At 62.8% G+C, this 14,832-nt stretch overlaps 1 protein-coding gene across 3 annotated transcripts in view; it reads right to left on the minus strand.

Moving 5' to 3' along the window:
• The window catches only part of SKI (SKI proto-oncogene), a 66,336-nt gene that overhangs the window by 49,802 nt on the left and 1,702 nt on the right, over positions 1–14,832 (minus strand). The gene's annotated exons all lie outside the window — the stretch shown is intronic.

Below are 14,832 nucleotides of genomic sequence, written 5' to 3' on the forward strand. Positions count from 1 at the left end.
CACTCTGGGGTCAATTTTACCTGGTTCAGATCATGGCTGTGGATGAAGTCACCACTGCTGACTGAATTACCAAAAGCCCTGTTTGAAGAATTAAAAAAGGCCACCCCACTGGAAAACACATCCCGGGGCGCCTGGGGTGGCTCAGTCGGTGAAGCATCTGGCTTCGGCTCAGGTTATGGTCTTGGGTCCTGGGATCGAGCCCCAAGTCAGGCTCCCTGCTCAGCGGGGAGTCGGCTTCTCCCTCTGCCCCTACCCCTGCTCACGCTCTGGCTCTCCGACAAAGAAGTAAAACCTTTGGAAGAAAGGAAGGAAGGAAGACACCTCCTACCAGCCTCGCTCTGAAACAGACCTCTGGCCCTCGCTCCAGCCAGGAGTCGTCCGAAGATCAAACCCGGTACGAGCCCACCCCCAGGCACTGCTTAGGGCACACCTGTGTGCCGCCACCCTCAATCGCACCGAGCCCAGGAGCCTGGGATGTCCTCAGCCTGGACAGCTTCGAAGACAGGGATGGCTCCCGGCATCCCAGCGGGTGAATCAGGGACCGTGTGGACTCGATCACACAGAGACCCGGGTCAGACACTCCATCACCTGTCTCACAGGGGACACCACACTGTGGAAGTCCAGGGGGGAGCACAGCCTGCAGGGGGTCACCAACAACGGGCCGCACGGGCCCCAGGACATGGGCCCGGGGAGCCCCCGCCCCTGGCACGCCCCGTGCTGTCTGCTCACAGCACCCGCTGTTGTCCCTCTGACCGGCCCGGCCGCCTCCTGCCAGCTGCCCCGGCTCTGGGAAGAACCAGAAGGTGCAGAACTTCGTAGCACGGCACCTTCATCACCCACTACAAGAGGGTAAGCTGAGGCCCAGAGAGGTGGTGTGACCAGAGTGAGGACAAGACCCGGGCCCAGGCTCTCTGTCTCTCTCTGAACTTCTAGAAACTCCTACTTGTCCAACAATACCAAAAAGCCCCAAGGACTCCTGCCTGCAGAGAAGGGAGGTAAGGAAGCCGGGAGGTTAACATCAGACCCCGGGACGGCAGCCTGCCTGCCGGGGAGCAGCCTCAGAGAGATCGCCGACTCCCATTTTTCTTTACCCCAAACACGAAGGGCCACCCCCCTCCCCACGTACATCACAGCCAGGCTTTCCTTCTGACCAGCACTCGGGGGGCGGGGGGAGCTGGTATTTGCAAACCAAACATCAAGGATCCTCCCCCTCCCACAGTGCCCTACCCTCCTTAACACAGGGACAGAGCTGTCACCTGGACCAGGACCATCAGGTCTCTCAGCTCCTCGCCTGCTCCTGACGCAGGAGGCCAACACAGGCCATCTGGGAACCAAGTAACAGGAATGGCTGCTGGCAGCTGAGTCACCGGCTCGGTGAGCGCAGCCCCAGGGATGGGGACACAGGCAGTGGGGGCCCCACGTGTCTATCCCGGACAACCCCCAGGCCCCTGGAGCCACCCCAGGACCTCCAGGCCAACACCCTAAGAGGCAGTGGGCCAGGCCTTCTGGGGCTTGGGAGAAGGGCCGCGGCCACCCCTTCAGCCTCACAGCCTTGGTCACGTACACACACTCGCCTCCCCACGAGGGGCAAGAATACAGTGGCATGTGGCCCACGTGAAGGACCAGTGTCCCCCAGGCCACCCGTCACCCCCAGCCTCCTGGAACCAACAGAAGCAAACTAACGCGAACCATGGCCCAGAACAGGCCTGGCCCTCAAAGTCCGCACAAGAGGGCCGTGAGCCGCGCAGACGACCGCCAGCCTCACGGGAAAGGACGTTCACAGGCGGAGAGAGGGAGCTAAGTAGCTGACGGTCCCAGGCACGTGCTTCCAAGCCGCCAACTTTTCTGAAGCTGCAGTGGACTTGGCCACAGAGCTTGGCCACAGCGTTGGCCACAGAGCCGCCACACTCCCCAAGCCCGCCCTGTGCACTCAGGTGCCCGCCTCCCTTCATCCTGCCGCCCAAGGGCAGCCCCACGGTCCTTTCCTCCTGCTCGCTGGGCGAAGTCAGGCTTAGGCCATCGGGCTCTCAGCTGTCCCCAAGCTGCTGTCCCCTCACAGAGTCCCTTATGCCACCCACACCTGGTGAGGAGACTAAAAGAAAGGCAGATCTTTGTTAAGAAGCATCACTTTCAGTGAATCCGTTCCTTTTTTTTTTTTTAAAGATTTCAATTGTTTATTTGAGAGACAGAGACAGAGCGCGTGCACAGGCAGGAGAACTGCAGAGGGAGAGGGAGAAGCAGGCTCCCCGCTGAGCAAGGAGCAGAAACTGGCTCCATCCCAGGAACCTGAAACGGTGACCTGAGCCAAAGGCAGACACTCCACCGAATGAGCCACCCAGGCGTCCCAGTGAATCCATTTCTGTCTTCAAGAATTTCTCCAGATATGCGGGGCGCCTGGGTGGCTCAGTGGGTTAAGCCGCTGCCTTCGGCTCAGGTCACGATCTCAGGGCCCTGGAATCGAGTCCCGCATCGGGCTCTCTGCTCAGCGCGGAGTCTGCGTCAGATTCTCTCCCTCCCTCTCCCCCTGCCCTTCTCCCTACTCGTGAGTGCACACGAGCTCTCTGTAACAATAAACGAAAGAAGAGAAAGAGGAAGAAGCAGGAGGAGAAGGGGGAGGGAGGAAAAGCGTGCGCCGAGCCGGCCCAGCCGCCCCTCAGAGCCCGCAGCCCCTCGCCACCCTCTCCCATCCCCAGGCCACGGCCCAGCCTTCTGTCCCAAGCTTGGCCCTGTCCAGGCAAACACGCGCACAGGCCACAGCTCTCGTGCAGGCCTCTGCAGAAGGCAAAGGTAGCTCTCAGCCCAGTGAGCAGTGGGGCCGCCAGCCCACCAGCCTGACCCTGCGGCCCTAAGCAGGTTCCCTCTCCCAGCTGGGCACAGGCCAGGCACACAGTAGATGCTCCATAACAAAAGGACACGTGCTCCCGCCATGAGACTTGCTCCCCCAATGACACAGCCCCTCACCCCAACAGACCATGGCCACCTCTGCACTGGGCATGAGCCCCTGTCCAGGTGCAACAGAGCTCCCGCGGCACCAGGCTCTCCTGCAAAGAAGGGGGGGTCTCTAGGGGCGCCTGGGTGAGCATCCGACTCTCAGTCTCAGCTCAGGGCTGGATCTCAGGCCCCTCACTAGGCTCCAAGCTGGGTGTGGAGAACACACTTAAGAAAAGATGTGTCCCCAGCCCAGAGATGGCCCTGCCTCAGCCGCACGAACAGAGGGCTGGCCGAGCCCACTACGTGCAGCGGACAGGACACCGCGCGCCACTCGCCACAGCGTGACGGGCCTAACGCGGAGAACACAGACACGGCTCCTCCAGGCCAACAAATAGCCCGACTCGAAACAGGACAAAGGACCTGAACAGACATTTCCCCCAAAACAACAGCCGTGTGGCCGACAGCATACAAGACACGCACCAGCACTCGGGGTCTGGGAAACGCCCAACAGCAGGACTGGCAGAGGCCACCTGACGCTCACCAGGACGGCTCCCTTCTCGAAGACACCGAAAATACCCTCACGAGTGTCCTCAGCAAGGACGTGCGGAAACTGAGACCCTCGGGCACGGTGGGCACGAGCGGAAGAGGGCGCGGCCGCCGCGGAAAAGGCGGCTCCGGCTCCTCGAAGGAGGGAAGCAGTTCCAGGAAGCAGCAGTGGCTTCTCCGCAGGGTCTACGCCCCGGGGCGGGAAGCGGGGTCTCAGAAGCACGTCCGCAAGCCTGCGCTCAAGGCTGCGCTGTCATTCAGAGCGAAAACACGGAAGCAACCGCAGCGCTCCTCCCCGTCGGAGCGAGAAACAGACGGTTCGGCCTCAAGAAGGACGATGTGCCGGGGCCGCGTCCAACGTGGACGCACTTTGCAGAGACACACCAGAAACAGGAGCACAAACCCTACAGGACGCCACTCACTGGAGGTCCCTACAGAAGTCACGTTCTGGGACAGAAAGGAGAAGGGGGGACGGCTGGCGGCGGGGGGGGCGCGAGTGTTTCGCAGGAACAGACTCTCGGTTGGGAAGATGGAAAAATCCTAGAAACGGATGGGAAACGTGACATACAACATGACATATGACAATGTGGACGTCCTCACGCCCCTGAACTGTGCACTTAGAAACGGTCAAGAGGGGCGTCTGGCTGGTTTGCTCGGTGGAGCGTGCGACTCTTAATCTCGGGTTGTAAGTTCAAGCCCCATGTTGGGTGCAGAGCTTACTTGAAAAAAAATGGCTAAGATAGCAAGTTTTGTGATATATACTTTCTAACCTTAATAACACAAATACATAAGGCAGATTACAGAAATTCTAAAAATCACACAACAGCCAAAGCCACTAGAAAAAAGTTAAACAATGAGATGTTCACCTTCCAAACAAACAGAGACAGACACCCGGAGTGACAGTAACCGAAGGTCGTGAGGGTTAGGAAAATGAGCACCTGCTCAACTCTGCGGGCGTGTGCGAGAAAGAATTCGGTAACAGGTAAAATCAAGAACTCTTGAGGGGCCCCTGGGGGGCTCAGTGTGCTGATCGTCTGCCTCCAGCTCAGGTCACGATCCCAGGGTGTCGGGATCGAGCCCCGCATCGGGCTCCCTGCTGGGTGGGGAGCCTGCTTCCCCCTCCCCCGCTCCCCCTGCTTGTGCTCCTTCTCTCGCGGTCTCTCTCTGTCAAACAAATAAATAAAAATCTTTAAAAAGAACCCCGGAAAAGGCCCTCCACCTTCCCAGTGCCGGAGCAGGGAAACCGTCAGACCACATACCAGCGCCACCCCGGCAGGGTTACGAGGTGGAAGAGACAGTCGTGCGGACGCTGTGCGTGCCCTCTTGGATCCGCCGGGCCTCCTAGAAGAAACCCGCCACCACCTGACCTCACGCGTGCCCACGGAGATGCACTCAGAGTGAGAGCGGACCACGCTCTCACTCTGTCCCGAGAGCCACCACGGGACAGAGGACCTGCCCTCCCTGCAGGGGCTGGCCCGCTGGCAGAGCCACGTCAGGAAACCGTTCCGTGGGATTCAGACGCCCGACTCGGTCCTCTCGCCCCAAGCCCCTGCTCCAGACACGCGCACACACGCGGGCCAACAACCAGCTGCAGCTGTTATCCACGGCCACCCAAGTGGGAAGCCAGTAGGCCACCAACACCAGAATCGGGACTGGCCACAGATCCACGAGGCGGCCCACGGGAGTGACAAGAGCACCAGGTGAGCTGAGAGAGGAGCCTGACTGATGGGGCCGTTCCAGCTACGCGGGGACACAGGTCCAGACGTGGCAGGACACAGGGGAGGACATCCCCGGGGAAACTCAGGCACAGTGCAGGGTTCCCCCTGGCCGGGGGCGGGAACAAAGCGGCTGACGGCCAGCAGGCACCTGCCCTCCTTGCTCGCCCTGGGGCTGCACAAGGCTTCTGGGAAGCATCAGAGGCAGGACACTCCCCAAAGTGTCACCTGGAGCCACACACAGCACCCCAGGTGTTACTTCCAGAACCCTCCACGGCACGAGGACTTTGAACCGCCCGCTGTACAAGCGCGAGGCCAAGCGCACACACGCGGTTTGCGTGCACAGAAGGCGCGTCACCCACAGGCAAGGTGGCCCTGGGTCGTGTGGAGCAACCAAGAAGAGCCAACTCGGACGGAGACAGCCGGGAGCCGGACGCGGGCGGGCGTTCTCGTGACCTCCGCCCCCCGCTGGCACCGGGGTCACAGCCTTCCGCAACACTGGGGATGTCAGATACTGAAATGCCAAACGGTGAAGGAAGATGCTGGGATTCGCGTTAGGAGAGAACGCCGGCCCGCCGCACACGCGGGCAGGGAGCAGTCGGAAGGAACCGGCAACCGAGGCGCCGCGAAGCGCCGGGCTGGCGTGCGGGCAGGTGCCAACCAGTCTCGCGATCTCAGCGTCAGCTTCAGAGTTCCGAGCTAACAGCACCTTTTCCTACATCCGCAGACACGTCCTGATGACGGGGCAAGAAACGCGCTCCCCACTGGCCCCGAGTCGGCGGGGAGGGGACAGGAACTCCTGCCGCCGAGGCTGGGAGATGCAGGGAGGGTCCGGGTCATTCCTCTGGGCTTCCGCTCCGCACAGCCGGCTGCGCTCCAGCAACTACGGCAAGGGCGCCGGCGTCGCCACCGAGCTTCCGCCCCCGCCTCGCCGGCCCTCTGGCCCCCACACCTGCCAACGGGGCCACACGGGCTGAGGTGCGGGGGCCACAGCGACAGCAGGCCGTGCTGTGCGTCAGCCTGGCTAGGTCCCTGCTGTCACCCTCAGCCCCCATGGATCACAGAGAGAACGGAGACCCAGCGTTTGTCACAGAGACTGAGAAAAGAGATCTACCAAAGGAATCACAGTTCACATGTGAATGTTTAAAGAGACGAAATAGAAGGCCTCTGTGCACAAGAGACATCAAGCCCACGCAGGCAGGGAAATCTAGGGGTTCACTGAACACCACAGAGGACCCCTCAGTAACCCGAGACCATCTCAACAGCACTGACGGGGGTGTGAAGCAAGTTCTCCCACAGACAGGAGGGGATCCCAACACAAACCCAAGGGACACGTGCGTGGACTCCCACCCAGCCGCAGCCAAGGAACACGGGGCCGGCCCTGGCTGAGCCCACAAGGTGCACGCCACACTCTGGCTTGGAAGATCAGGGGCGAGGGTGATGCAGGAGGGAAGCTCCCCACCGCACGGCCAGGAAGAAGCTCCAAAGTTCGGAACTCCCCGGGGCCTTCGGCAGGCGTCAGAGACCAACCGGGGTGTGCACTTTGGCCCATGCCAGGAGCCGGGGTGTACAATGTGGCCACGCCAGGACCCAGGACCCAGGCCCATCACGGCACACGTCATCAGGGCAGAGCCGGTCCTCTGTGGTCCCCTCGGTCAGGAGCCTTCCTGACCTCCGTTCCAGGACCAGGCCCAGGCCCCGGCCCTGGGTGTTGCCATGGGCTCCTGGACCCGAGTAAGCAGCCCGCGACCACAGCAGGCCCCACACACTGGGAAACACGGGACACGCTGTCACTCACCGAGCCGCACAGAGGCAACCCAGCGGCTGACCTTGTTCTTACAGCTTCAAGAGCTCCCTAAACTGAGACAACATCGACGAAGGTCAGGCAGGCTGGGCGACACTTACTGCACACAAGAATGTTTAAAAAAAAAAAAAAAAATCACAGTTTTGATAGTTCTGCAAAAAAAACTTAGCAAATTTACAACAAAACTGTCAAGTAATTAAGGCAAGGCACTTCACACATGAACTTAAACTGCTAATTAAAATCCCCTCGCTTAATTGACTACATTTGCATATCATTCAACTTGGGAGCACAATTTTTTTAATGGTTTGGGCAACACAGTTGTAACGCCAGGAAGCAGGAGGCAGCAGGTAAGGCGGAGCCAGCAGTACCCACCGCAGCCACGCGGCCACACCGGGAGCGGCCGCCCAGACTGCACCCGAGCCGCAGGGGTCACCCACCCCAACGGGGCCAGCCAGCCCGGGGCCAGCTCCCGATGCAGCTCCTGCTCTTGCTGCGGTCCAGGGCCCCCCACCCAGGGGGAGAGGAGGAGACCTGCTCACTGTGGCCAGGGCTGAGGACAGCACCTCCCTGCTGCCCAGCGCTTCTGCCTCAACCGCCCCCCTCCCCCGAGGGGAACGCCCGGCAGATTCCAGAACCACATGTGGGACACGCGCACCTGTCCCTTCCTCCAGGGAGAGGGTTGGTTCCCAGCTTCGCCAGCAGCACGCCTGACTGCCCCCTTCCTCCCTGGTTCCTCCACGTGCTCACCAAGCGCCAGCCCTGCCATTCGAGAAGCATACAGCTCCCTGTGCCAAGGGGCCCAACCAGCGCCGGGGCTCAGGGGAGGGCAGACGCTGAGCTTAGCACGACACACGGAACTCGGCTGGCCAGGGCGGCTTTGGGATCCAGACTGGGCACCATGAGGCCCAGGCAGATGAGAGGCCGTGGGTGTTCCAAACGGGGGTTGCTGTGTGACCCTTAGCGCAGAGCCCGAGTAGGCGGCAGACCAGCGTGCACGCCCCCCGCAGCTGGACCACACGGGTCTGCAGAGACGACAGGCATTTCTGGTCCCAACGGTTTCCACGCAGCACCGAGGGGCTCTGAACAGAGAACGTCTGGCAATTAGAAGCATGTGTCCACAGGGACGGGCGGACAGCACAAGCGGTGCCCAAACCGCCACGGACCCATGCAAGGAGGGAGCACCACCACGGGTACCACAAGACCCACGGACGCCACACGCAGAAGCAGTGACAACGGCAAACTCCAGGTCTGAGTACGCAGAGACAGAAGATCGGATGTGAAAACGGAGCTTCCTCGAGGTGGGAAAGGGGGCACGGCCTGGTGCCCGCCAGCCTACCCCCACTACCGGCCCCGAGAAGCCTCACCTCCCAGTCAGTCAGGCACCGTGGGGCTGGGATCACAAAGAGACACTCGGCTGACAGCAGACAGACGTGGCCAGGGCATGAGAAGCTGGCTCCGCTCCGAAGGGAAGGCAGACCTGGCCCACCACCACAGGGACTCACAGGTCATCCAGACACCCCCAGCCTCAGACCCAGGCAGCCCGCCAGCCTCACTGGGGCCAGGGTCCCTGCAGGCTGCTGGTGATGGACGCGGCTGCGCTTCCCCCAGAATGTGGGGCCGGGGCAGCACTGGGGTCCCTTCCTGCTCATGAAGCAGGACAGACCGTCCCCTCCCCCCCCCACCCTGCTGCACAGCCCACTGGGAAGAGCGAGCTGCAAAGGAGGACATGTCACCAGGCCCAGGCTCCGGGCAGGTCCCCAGCATGAAGTCACAACCAACCGGTTCCTATGATGATGTAGGCGGTTCCTGTGGGACAGAGGAGCTACCTGACACTGATCAGAAGACCCCAAGCCACGGCCACCACCCACACCCCCATGCCTGATGTGCTCCCAGCAGGCTCAGCCCCATTCCTTCCCATCGGCCTGTCCTGCGGGCTCAGCCCCAGGGGCTGGGATTCGCAGCTGAGCTGCCGTCATGTGACTGCCACCCCACCTGCCACCTTGTATGTGGCCTCAGGGGCAGAGCTAGGAGGAGAAGGGCCACCCTGGAGCCCCACCAGCACCCTGGGCCCTTAGACCCCCACAACCCAGCTCACCCTCGGGACAGGAGGAGCCCCTGGCTGGGGCTTCCCTGCAGCCACACAGCAGCCCTACAGCCAGCCCTCCTGCCACCCCCCGCCCCACAGCGCTGTTCCTCCACACCAAGCAACACAGGGGGTCCCACGGGAAGCCTGTTCTCAACAAGACACGTTTCTTTTCAAAGTAGGCCGCTCCTATCCCGACGGAAGTCACATCGGGGCAGGCACCACGGCCAGGCCAGTCCACTTCCAGAGCTGACAATACCTTCGTCCTACAGCAGAAGCCAAGCATCTGGGTTCAAATAAGGTTTCGAGCACCCCCCACGGGTCTAAGCAAGCCATCTTCTTCAAGCCACACCACACGACCAGGACGAGTGGCACCTCAGGGACATCAGTCTGCCCGAGAGTTCCTACACCTCGCCTTCTCCAGCTAAGAGCAGAGCTGCCCAAAAGCCCCCAACAACCAGTGATTTCATGCCTCTGTGAGTCATTCAAGGAGTATTCGTTCTGGGGACCCAGCGGTGACCAGCCTGCGCCCTCCATGAGGCTGACAACACGACCACAAACACACAGATCCCAGGCCCACCGCAACAAGGGCAGCCCGGAGAACCAAGCCCGGCCGCCAGACCACAGCAGGCTGCGAGGCCCAGAGCGCACCGAGACTTCCTGAATCACCACCTAGAGCTGAAAACCACCAAGTCGACGCGCCCTTTGATTCCTTCTAAGTCAAACAGTTACCGCAGATAAAACACAAACGCCGCATACACGACGACCTCCCGTTTCCCAGGCTCCTGCCAAGACCCCTCTGGAAGCCTATCTGCTCACCAGCACAGAAGACACGAGGATCACCAAAGGGACAAGAACGTCCGGCAAACAGCAGCGCAGCACGCAGGCCCCACGCTGCAGAGAACGGCACCCCGGTCAGCGGCAGCCCGCGCACAGGCGCCCCGGCCACTCCGCTCCTCCTCCCGGCGCCGCCCTCATGCCCACCAGCTCACGTCCACATCACGCCCAAGCCCGGGTCCCCCTCAGTAAGGAAGGAGACGAGCCGCGGCGAGTGCCGGAAGTAGAGGGCCTTCCCCTCGCCCCCCAAACCAGCTCCCAAGCTCTGTGACCGGGAAGACCGCCCCACCTCGCTGAGCGCCTCCAGCGATGCTGCCGGCAGAGGCAGGAGGGCGTCCGGGCCGGCCTCTAGAACCGTGTCCCCGACCCATGAAGAACAGCGTAAGAGCTACAGCTGACCCCACCGCCAGCCCTGGGGACAGGCTAGAGGCTTCCCGGGCGTGACCTGAGTCTGCCTGGACACGCCACACCTGGTCCCCTGGGGGAGTGAGCAGCCTCTGAGACGTGGGGCGGGGTGGGGAACCGTGCTGCGCTCGCACACGCAACAGGGGACCATGTACGTAGCCTCCCAAGGGCCACCCAGCCCTCTTCATCCCCTCGGATAACCCAGCGCTACCCGAAACCTGCTTCGGAGCCAGCGAGGCCGTGCGGGGCGGAGCCGCCACACACAGCCCCACACCCCCAGGAAACGACTTCCTGTCCCTTCTTAGCAACTCTGATCTGCCCCCCACATCTGAGATGCTCGATAAACAGAAAATGGGGAGCAATGGGCATGGTCCCCAGGCCCCGCCCAGGCTGCGGCCCGATGCCCCGCCCCCGCCCACCTCGCCTGTTTCCCCTTTTCCTCAGGGACAGCAAACCCGGAGGGCGAGGGCCTGACCTAGAATGGAGGCCTTCTCCCACCGCCGCGCTCACAGACCTGAAGGAAATCATTCAGCCTCTATATTTTGACTCAAAACAAAGAAACTTTTTAAAAACATTTCAGTTGAAACTTGCATAATTCTCCAGTGGAGAAATCCTCCCGACTTTCGCAATCCTTAGAAAGAGACACATTATTGCTGCTTGTGGAACACTCTCCGGGCCACAAAGAGTCCGGCCGCCAGCCTCGGCCACCGCCCGCGGTCACCGCCCGCCAGACAGCCGGGGCTGCCCCGGAAGCACCGCCTCCCCCCCCAGGTCCCCGCAGCCAGGGCTGTGGGGCGGGGCTCGGTCACACTCCTCCAGACTTCCTCCTGCTCCCGGCCCGTCTGCCCTGGCCCGACATCTCAGACACACATTGCACAAACCGGCTGCCGAAGGCTGAGAAACCGAGACGCCCAGAGTCCGTGACCCTACTCCCAAGGCTCCGTGCTGCCTGGGGGACCCCGGTGAGGTAGCAGGAACAGACAAAGGTCACCCAATGACCCTGCTGCCCCAGGCCAGCTGCTGCCCTGGGAAAACTCCAGAGGCTAGGGACCCGGTCCAGCTCCAAAAACGGGTCCTGGAAACAGCAGGGTGGCCGACAGAGGAGCAGGCAGACAGACGGACAGGCAGGACGCCTGGAGGACCGTCCAGACACGGCTCTGCACACACAGACAGGCCGAGGCACCTGGCCGGCCCTCCCCCACTCTCACACAGCCCACGGCGGGACACAGGGAGAAAGCAGAGGCCTCGTTCAAGCTGCCGTGGCCCCCATGGGAGACGACTCCCAACCTTCACTCTGGGGCCTCCATCGGGGCGACCAGACCAACTTGCAGACCCCATCCTTCTGCATGGCGGGGGGAGGGGCGGGGGGAGGAGCCAAAGCCCATCCAGGGTTACCCCTGAGATAATTCGGAGCATCACCTGAGATGGCTCCCCACGTCCTCAGCCAAGTGTCTGGAGGCAGAAAATCACCACGTCCTCAGCCAAGTGTCTGGAGGCAGAAAATCACCACGGAACCCCACAAAAGCCTACAGCAAAACAAAGGGACAAAGGGGCAACTGACCCTCTGAATCTCTGCCCACACAACAGGCGGCATCAGGGTAAAGCACGGTCCCCCCAGGAAAGAGGGGGTCCCAGATGATGCACACGGGTCAGAGTCTGCTCCCGCCTGAAGGAACGTTCTTGACGGCACTCCTTCCCAAGAGAACTCCAGCGTAAAGGAGCGAACCACGCCTCACTAGGGAGGGTCCACGGGCTGGAACCCCCTTCCCGGCCGGTGCACTTAAAAGCTGCAGTCACTCTCCAACGGGGCCACGAGACACCAGGCCACCAGCGCCGCTGGCCGGGCCTCTACTTTCAGCAGACACCGCCCTGTGACCACGGTAAAGTCTCAGGTGACAGGAAGACTTCCCATGTGAGGAATTCAGACAAATCCAGTCACCGGCACTCACGCCACCGCGGGGCCCTGGAGCACAACGACCCACGCGACAAGCCCCTCCAAGAACTCGGGCGTCCGGAAGGCAGGGGCTCGAGAAACACACACAGGCCAGACTCTCCAACCCGAGAAGCGGGACACCCCGCAGGACAGCAGTTCCAAGGAGCGCGAGCACAAGCACAGCCCTGCGGTCGGCCAGATGGGGAAGCCTCTGGTGGCCCCGCAAGGAGCCAGGCCCCACGCAGCAGCCAAGCCGGCGGCAACAATGTCCGCCTCTGACAGCAACCGGCCTGATTTAGCCCAAATACCGTGAGCAACAAGCCGGAGGGGCAGGGACAGGGCCAAGGGGGCAGAGGAGCGGAGAAGTCTCCGAGTCCCCACCTCCTCGTCACATGTCCCCCAGCAACAAAATGACGCATCCCCGCCCCAAGCTGACAGCGGACCCCTGCACGCCCTAGGAAAATCGACACCGCCGTCACACCACTTACTACGGTCCCCACTTCACACACGAGGACACGGACACACACACAGTTGAAGCCACTGGCGTGAGGTCATGCAGCCAGCAGAGGCACGATGAGGCTCCCGGAGCAGCCCCATGGGGTTCCACAGCTGGACTGGGCCACTGCGGGACGCCGAGGACAGCAACTTGTGGGGAAGCGGCTCAGAGGTGGCTCCCCGGCACCCCAGAGGCCCCTCCCGGCCCCGGCGGCAGAGGAGCACTGACCGAGTCTCTAGCTGGCAGGAGCCCCGGGCGGCGCTTCAGTCCCACAGCCTGGAACACACTCCAGCTCCCGTGGCCTCCACAGAACCCAAGGCCCCAGGGGAACCGTGTCCCTACAAAGAGAATTCCAGCACATTCTTTGTTCCCTGGTGTCCTCATCCTTGGTGAGTCAAAACCATTAGACTAACCCACCCAACAACTGAAAACATTCCCAAACCGACTCCACAAATAAGCCGTCAAAGGCGGGGAGAAGGCGCAATCAGAGACGGACAGGGCTTTGGGGGGGTGCGACGGGGTGGGGGGGGGGTCTTCCCAAGCAGCTCCTCCCAGCCCACGTCGGCTCTGGGCAGCCGGGGGTCCCTCCCACCCTGAGCTCCACCCGCCTGACTCGGGGCCCTCGGCACGCACACGGACGAGCACGTGGCTGCGCCGGGACATTTAAAGAGGACGACGCACCCCATGACTCCCAATGCGTGGTCAGAGCCAAGGCAGCAGGCAGAGCCCCGAGCACAGGCCGAGCAGAGAAGCTGGCGAGCGGGGCGTCCGCGGGGTGGCAGAGCCAGCAGCAGAGCCCCCCAGCGCCCCAGGAAGCCCAGCGCCGGGAGCCTGGTCCGGCCCACCAGCTCGAGGACAGCGGGCTGGCACTGTGGCCTGGGGACCCCACCCACTTAGGCTAAGCCGCTCTTCCTATCCGTGGGGAAATTCCTGTTTCCTCCGCGAAGGAGCTTCAGGGCAGCATCAGGGAAGCACGGAAGAAGAAAGGCCGCCCCGAGCGGCTCCCGGGAAGGCCAGCGCACACACCGGCACCGGCCTCCGCTCCCTGGGCCGCGGGGCACGGTCCCACGGCTCCCCACGCAGGGCCCGGGCCTGGCGCTCAGGCTGCGCCTTCCCGGAGTCGGGGATGGCCGCGCCCAGAACCACAGCGCCCAGGGCCGCGGCTGTGACAAAGGGCCAGCCCCTGGGAGCCGGAGACCGCACCACACAGCCCTCGCACCCCCCGACTCGGGACACCGACACGGACACAGCCTGCCAGACAAGGGCCCCTGCCACGGCGCGGCCACTAACGGCTGTCGGAGGCCCCCCAGGCCGCAGTGGCCGCGGAAGGTCCGGGCACCCCAAACGGAAAAGCCCGCGGTTCACGGAGGGTGCCCATCCCGCCACCCGTCACCAAGTCATCCGAAATCAAACGCTTGGGCCTTTCCTGCCAGCACCCCCTGCTCAGACACCCCGCACCCCTGCCCGGCCTGGCCCAACCCTGCCCCACAGTCTGCGGCCGCGGCCACCTGGGCGGCGCCAGAGCTGCGGGCAGGAGCGCCGCGGGAGGCCTGTGCACGCGCACACGGCGGCCCCCTCCGAGCACAGGCAACAGGCCCCTGCATCCCCAGCCCCCTCTCTGCTCACCGAGACGCTGACACTCCGCTGGAGGGGCGCCCGGAGAAAACCGGGCGGGAGCATCTATTCACAGATTTAGAAAAAAAAGTTTGATGCAGTAGCTGAATTAATGAGGCCTCCTCAGAATAGCTGAGCCGATGCAGCATTCTGTGTGTGCGACTGAATAAGCCTGGGGGCTCAGAGGGAGAGTCACAAACGCGTGGGGAGGGCAGGACACCAGGAAGACTCGGCGAGGACCGCCCGTGAGGGCTCTCGGCGTCCAGCGGCCCGGGAGCTCCCCAGCCGGCTCCCCAGCCAGGTCACAGGTCCTCCGCCCGGCAAGCGACAGAGCCCGGGCCAGTGGCCCTCCGCAGGCCCGCAGCGTCTCAGAGAGAGAGGGACGCGGCAACGGGCGTGTCCAGAACAAGCCGCAGGCCAGCAGCCACTCCTATGAGGGCCCCAGGTGCCCGCTGACCAGGCCTCAAG

This window comes from Mustela erminea, chromosome 10 (genome assembly GCF_009829155.1).
Source record: "Mustela erminea isolate mMusErm1 chromosome 10, mMusErm1.Pri, whole genome shotgun sequence".
Classification (NCBI taxonomy): domain Eukaryota; kingdom Metazoa; phylum Chordata; class Mammalia; order Carnivora; family Mustelidae; genus Mustela; species Mustela erminea.